The following is a 6,631-nucleotide window of genomic DNA, read 5'->3' on the forward strand; positions in this document are numbered from 1 at the left end:
ACAATATTAATTACTTGTGAAATTGTGTGTCAAATATGTGTTTGGCTTATATAGATATATTATTGTATTAAAAAAAAAAAATTCTATCTTCCGGATAGTTAATTATTTCTAACTTGTTAGTTAACCCCTTTATTGATGAGTTTTATTTGGGCGTCATTAATTTTTGGTGTTTTTGGTGTCTTTGTTTCCATCTACTCCCTCTGGTTCTATTTATAAGAAATATTTGATTTTTTTTATTCCTAGCATAAATGATATATTTGGTCTATATTCTAAACCCTATACATATCAATTACTCAATGAATCTAAAAAGCCGATTTTTTCTTATAAATATGACCCGAGGGAGTAATTAAAATACACTAAGGACACCAATGACACCAAAAGCTAGTAACATCCAAGTTAACTTCAGGGTCGGCCCTATGCAAATGCAAAGGAGACCTTTGCAATAGGGTCTCAAAGTTAGAAGGCCTCAAGTTCGCACAAGAAAAATACAAAAGAACTTTTATCTACAAATATGTCACTAAATGTTGTTTGTTCGTGGTAAAAATATGGAAGACAACAATTTTACTGCCGAATATACATTTACATTTTATGTAGGTAAATGTCTATATGTCAGTAGATAAAAGTCATGTTTGGTATGAGTTGCCTTAACAAATGAATTTTTTTTCAAACTATTGATATTTGAACAGGGGTCTGTTTTTTATATTTTAGCAGGAATTACAATTTGATTGAGTTGGCCCTGATCAAATCCATTAAATAATAGTTACATGTACTTTGAGTGATTAACAATTGATCCATAATTAAAAAATATAAGCAACTAGTAGCGTCGTCTTAGCCTATGCTAGTAATGTTGACCCTTCTGTGATGCTACTTAGCATCCACGCTACTAAGATTGATGCCGCTTTGACGCTACTTAGCCTCGGCTTTGTATGAGTGTCAAAGCTTTGGACTTAGTGTCGGGATCACATACATTAAAATAGCATCAACCACTACAAGAATTCCCTTTATTAGTGACCAACTTAAAATTGAATTACTGAGGGATCTAGACCCTCAGTAATTACTGGCAGTCTAAACCCTCAGTAATGTAATAGAAAACCCTCAATAACATTACTGACGGAATAAACCCTCAATAATTCAGTTGATTACATTACTGACGGATAAATCCGTCGGTACTACAATCGACAAATCTACCTTAGATTAGTGGCAGATTTCTCCGTCAATAATGATGCTGCACATGGGATTGGACTACTGGCGGATGTTAATCTGCTAGTAATGTTCAACCAGTTTAAAAAAATCTGCCACTACCCCTTTATTTCCGCCAATACCCCAATTAATTTAACTTATAATTAAAAAAAAATTACAAAATTATAAGAAAATGAAAACAAGCAGAAACTAAAACCACAATCATTTACGCATCTGGGCTTCTTTCATCTCATTTCGGAAGAAAGGGTTTTTCTCCATCTCAATCGTGTTCACTTGATCTTGTTTGATGTTCAATCGTTCCTCTCTCTTTTGCTCAATCGTTCTCGTTTTCCCATCATCTAGGTTAGCTCATTTGTTCCTCTTTCTATTACTCGAGGAAGAAGATGAAGAGCTCGTGTTGAAGAAGTACTAAGGGCAGAAGAATGACAGTTTAGAGCTTTGGTGAACCCACACACTTCATCAAAATCTTGAGGATATATACTAATTGATGTGAGTTTCTCATATTAGGTTCTAATCATAGCAAAAGGATATTTACATGCAATAGAATGATAATTGAAACCCTAATTGATTTAACCTTTTTGTTGTTGTGTTGTTAATGTGTTGATTTAGTTAGCAATAACCTTATTGGAGTAGTTGGAAGCATCAAATTCAAATGGAAGTGAGTTTGGAGCTAAATGTCAAGTGATTGTGGAATTGGGGAAAACTTGAAAAGCATCAAAGTTCATTGAATTCTTATGAGTTCGAAAACGATTGAGGTATTATAGAGTAGAAATTATGATTCATAATCGTTTAAAGAGAGTAGAAATTTAACTATAAATTTAATTAGTAAATTATGAGTGGTGTTGGAATCCTAGAGAATGCTAGTCTTGTTGAGGTTGGGGTTTTGGATTCTTAGGGGCGGTTTAATCTCTATTGTTTCTGCAGTGTTAGTTTAATTGTCTGTGGTGCTGTTATGCTATAATTCCTACTATTGTGGTTTGTTTTCTTTAGCATGGCAGGTGGTTTTTTAGGTGCATGCTTGGGATGCCTTTATGTCCCTTGAAATCTCGAGTTCTTTCCACTTTCTGTTGGGTTGTTTGTTCACTTTCTTGAATATAGTTAGCGGTTCAAAAAACAAAAATCAGTAAAGTCTGAATAGTTGTGTATCATATGCCTCTAAATAAAGCCTTAATTTCCCTTGTTGTGTTTGACTGTTAAGCCACGGATTTATTCACTGATATAATTGATATAGTAGTCCTATTTTTTGAGGTAGTTGTGTTCTAGTGCACAAGTTTATGGCTTCATAATTTTGGCCTATATGTTCTAGTGCACAAGTTTATGGCTTCATGATTTTGGCCTATATTTATCATGCATGTACTAGCTGTAGGATACACATAGCATATATGAGCTTAAGTCCTAATTCCATTACTTATGTTTTAAGAATTATATGATGCTAGTTTCATCTCTACTACTGTGTGCATCAGATTGTTGAACTTTATGGTGTGTGGGATTAAAGTTATGATTTTAATATGATTATATACTATGGTTGACTTAGTGGCGGATAAAAAGAGAATGTGTGCCTTAGTGGCGGAGTAAATAAACTATGTTTGCCTTAGTGGCGGATTAAATAAATTATGTTTGCTTTAGTGGCGGTTAAAAATTGCGTGTGCCTTAGTGGCGGGTTAAATAATTATGTGTGCCTTAGTGGCGGGTTAAATAATTATGTTTGGAAAGAAAAAAAAAAGGGGGCAGTATTTTTCTTATAAGAAATATATGAAATGTTTTGACCAAAAATACAGGATGTTACAAAAAGCATCAAAGTTCATTGAATTCTTATGCGTTCGTAAACGATTGAGGTTGGCTCTCTCTCTCCTAGGCTTGAATTTAATTAGTTTGGCTTGAAATATTTATGTGAGATCAATGTGTATTGTGATTAGTATGAGAAAATTAGGTTTTAATGAAAATTCTCATGTCAAATTAGCTTAATTCAAAAACTAGCTTATTTGTGTAGCAGCAAGTTTTCATTACATAGAAATGATGATTATGAATTTGTGCCCGCCCATTATATAGGAGTTAGTATTATAAGTAGTCATGCTAACCTTTTTACACACACAAATAGTATGAGAACATAACTGATGGCCTTCATAATCTCTATGTACATTTGGGTTGTTGGTCAAATTAAGCGACCTCGAAGAAACTAAGACATGGTTTTTGGTTAATTTGAAATGCTATGATTTGGGTAATTTGGAAGGGGAGGAATGATAATATTTTCAATAATGGAGTGATGAGGTAGATGAATTGGTGCATAATATTTTGGTGCTTTCGTGGTATTTGAGCATGAGTTGGTTAGCAATTGCCTCATGTTTGTTCTATGTGTGGTGTTAGAATCCTCGGGATTGTTTAGCTAGGTAGGAGGGAGGGTGGCTGGCTGACTATTGGCACTTACGATAGTTTTTTTCGGGTGCTGTTATGATGTAACTGCTGCCCTGTTCACAGCTGCAGATGCCTTTACTGCTTTTGGGTGGTTTTTTTGTCTTTGCTAGCTGTCTGTTGTTCTTGTTATTCAGGTGGTTTAGCTTTCTATGTATAGCTTAAAAGACTGCTTGTGGGTTAATGAAAGTAAAGACAACCTCATCATAACCAAGTACATGTTCTCATGCAAAAATTTATTTGTTTTTTATCGTCTATAATTGTTTTTCTCTTCAACATAATTAAGAAACTTATTGTTATAACGTATAGACTCTGTAGAGTGATTGCGAATTACATGATTCTGAAACCAGTTGTAACAAGCACCTTGTTGATGTACCATTCTCCTCCATTGGCAAGTTCCACTAATAGTAGTTGAAGGCACCTATTTGGTTTATCATAATCTATAAGTGATAGTATTGTTGGTATTTTCTTGGTCCAATGTAAAAAGACTGTTCGTTTGTAGTCATAGATGGTCTTCTGAAAACCGGTGCAATAAAAAACACTATATTACGCAAATACAACCATTGACAACATGCTGCTGCATATGATGTGCCTGTGTACACAAAATAGTTTGATACTTGTGAAAGCTAATAATGATTTGGTACATTTCACCTCTTATTCTAAATCCTATTGATTGAATCATGAAACTTATTTTAGTTTAAAAAATGAAGATGGATGACACATTCAAAGGCATAACATCTACCAGACATGCTCACGCTTGTTGCTTATAATGGTAAGATTTACCCTCTGCAGCAACTATGGTTTACTAATGTAAGATTTACCTTGTGCAACAACCATGGTTACATGAATAGTTGGTTCCTAGATGATTGTTTTAAGATGTAATTGTGTTAGCTGTGGGGAGTTTCTACTGGATCTCCTGGCTATGTTCTTAGCTTTCTGTTTGGTCTTGGACGTTACGCGTATGGGCGGCGCTTTTGTATTGTTCTCAATGCTAGCTTTTGCACGTCTTGTGCAGGCTTGGTATCTAATAAATTTGTTGATTTACACAAAAATAGTTTATTTTGTTAGTTTTTTGGATTGTATGAATATTATTGAAATATTTATAATTTTGTACGAAAACTCTAAATTATATGAAATTATGATGATATGTCGTTTAATTAATTTGTGCCTTTTTAAATTTTATTTCCTCAATTTATTTATGTTATTTAATTTATTTCTTTAATTAAAATAAAAAGTGGGAACAGAAAGAAAAAAAAAAAGTGTAAAGTACATTACTGGCGGAAATTTCCATCAATAAAGCAAATCTGCATAATCATTACTGGCGGAATTTTCCCTCAGTAATGTAAAGGTGGTTTTGACAAACCATTACTGGCGGATTATTCCCTCAGTAATTACTGGTGGATTGTTTCCGCCAGTAATTACTGAGGGAATAATCCCTCAGTAATACTTTGTCAAAACCATCTCAACATTACTGAGGGAAATTTCCGCCAGTAACATTACTAACGCCAGTATTACTGAGGGACACCAATCCGTCAGTAATGTGTATTACTGAGGGATTTTCTCCATTACTGGGGGTTTAATTCCGCCAGTAAAACACAAAATTCTTGTAGTGAACTTGAGGCAAATGCTTAGCTTCAAGTGTTTATTCTCAACCATGAGACTGGCGCTTGGCTGATGCTACATCTAAGCATCCAGTTTTTGCGTGTAGTGTGGTTTATATCTGATGCTAAATAACATTTTTCTTGTGGAAATTGTTTGCACACATGAAATACAATCGTTTAAATATAATAAATTAAATTTACTAAATCACATAACTGTTTTACGATAGTAATGAAATATCGTCCATATTTATGAAAGGTATGAGAGCAGAATTAGGAACACAAATTGTTAGCTTAAGATTATAGAGAGAATGGACGATAGTGAGAGTGCGTGGACTTCAATGGTTGATGGGAGTCGAACATGGGTTGAATAGAAAATATGTGCGTGCGTGTGATATAGGTTTATGCTATCAAATTGCTAATCCTACCTAAATAAGGATTAAATAACAAAGAGTCACACAATAGGTTAAATTTATCATTTTGTTGTTGCACCAAACAATACATTTAAATACCATAGGATAAGTTTATCATATCTTATCCCCTATCATGTGCACCATATGTGTACGCCTATGATTTTTCAACACCTCGGTTTCTTTCTATCTTTTTTAATTAAGGAAATGCCAACTGTTGTAAATTCGATGAAAAAATCACATCAATAAAATATTTGATGTGTGGAGCAAAATAATCAAGCAACCAATATCAACGTGGGAACAATTATAAACACAAGTAAAAGTAGAAAACAACGAGAGAAAGAAAGAACACACGAAATTTGTTTACCCAGTTTGGTCTAATACTTACCTAGTATTGGGAGAGAGCAGCCCTCCGTTCCACTATAATGATGAGTAATTTTACAAAAAAGATATCAAAGGGTTACAAAAATAAGTCTTCAAACCTAATTCTACCCAAAGTCTCAATCTCTTCCCATGACCAAGAGACTTAATCTTAATAGTGTTTCCCAAGGTGAATCAACTCAACCCTAATGTCTCCCGCTTGGAGAAACCTCTTTAAACCCTAGTTTGTTGTAATTTGTTTCTAAACCCTTGTTTTCAGACTCTCTACCTCTCTCTCAAAGTTTACATCTGATACAATGTCTATAATTATAATAAAAGTATCCTTCAAAAAACTGGAACAAATCTAAGCCCAAAAATATGTTTATGTTTTATTTTCTGCTGGCAAAATCATGCCTCGATTTTGCTCTTCGGTCACCAATTTTTCACGTAAAGAAAAGGCTGAAAAACACAGCCAAATTCGGACCCCTGACTCCATAATTTGGGCCCCGATTTTGGTAGTTTCCAGAAACTCCAATTTTAAAAAGGTCATTTCCAGAAACTTCTTATCAAATGTCATAAGGACACTTGTTAGCATTTCCCTTAATATTTACTACATCCATTTCTTTTTAATTGTCACTTTTTGACATTTTACAC

At 33.9% G+C, this 6,631-nt stretch overlaps 1 long non-coding RNA gene across 2 annotated transcripts; it reads left to right on the top strand.

The window, feature by feature from the left end:
- The first annotated feature begins 1,226 nt into the window (after positions 1–1,226).
- LOC112421376 (uncharacterized) lies at positions 1,227–4,661 on the top strand. 2 transcript variants are annotated; one of them, XR_003011664.2, is made up of 3 exons: positions 1,227–1,446; positions 1,543–1,689; positions 1,810–4,661. It is a non-coding gene; the product is annotated as an uncharacterized lncRNA (long non-coding RNA). The 2 variants fall into 2 exon arrangements; XR_003011663.2 differs by having other exon boundaries at positions 1,227–1,689.
- Positions 4,662–6,631: the final 1,970 nt, after the last annotated feature.

Source organism: Medicago truncatula, chromosome 4, assembly GCF_003473485.1.
Source record: "Medicago truncatula cultivar Jemalong A17 chromosome 4, MtrunA17r5.0-ANR, whole genome shotgun sequence".
Classification (NCBI taxonomy): Eukaryota; Viridiplantae; Streptophyta; class Magnoliopsida; order Fabales; family Fabaceae; genus Medicago; species Medicago truncatula.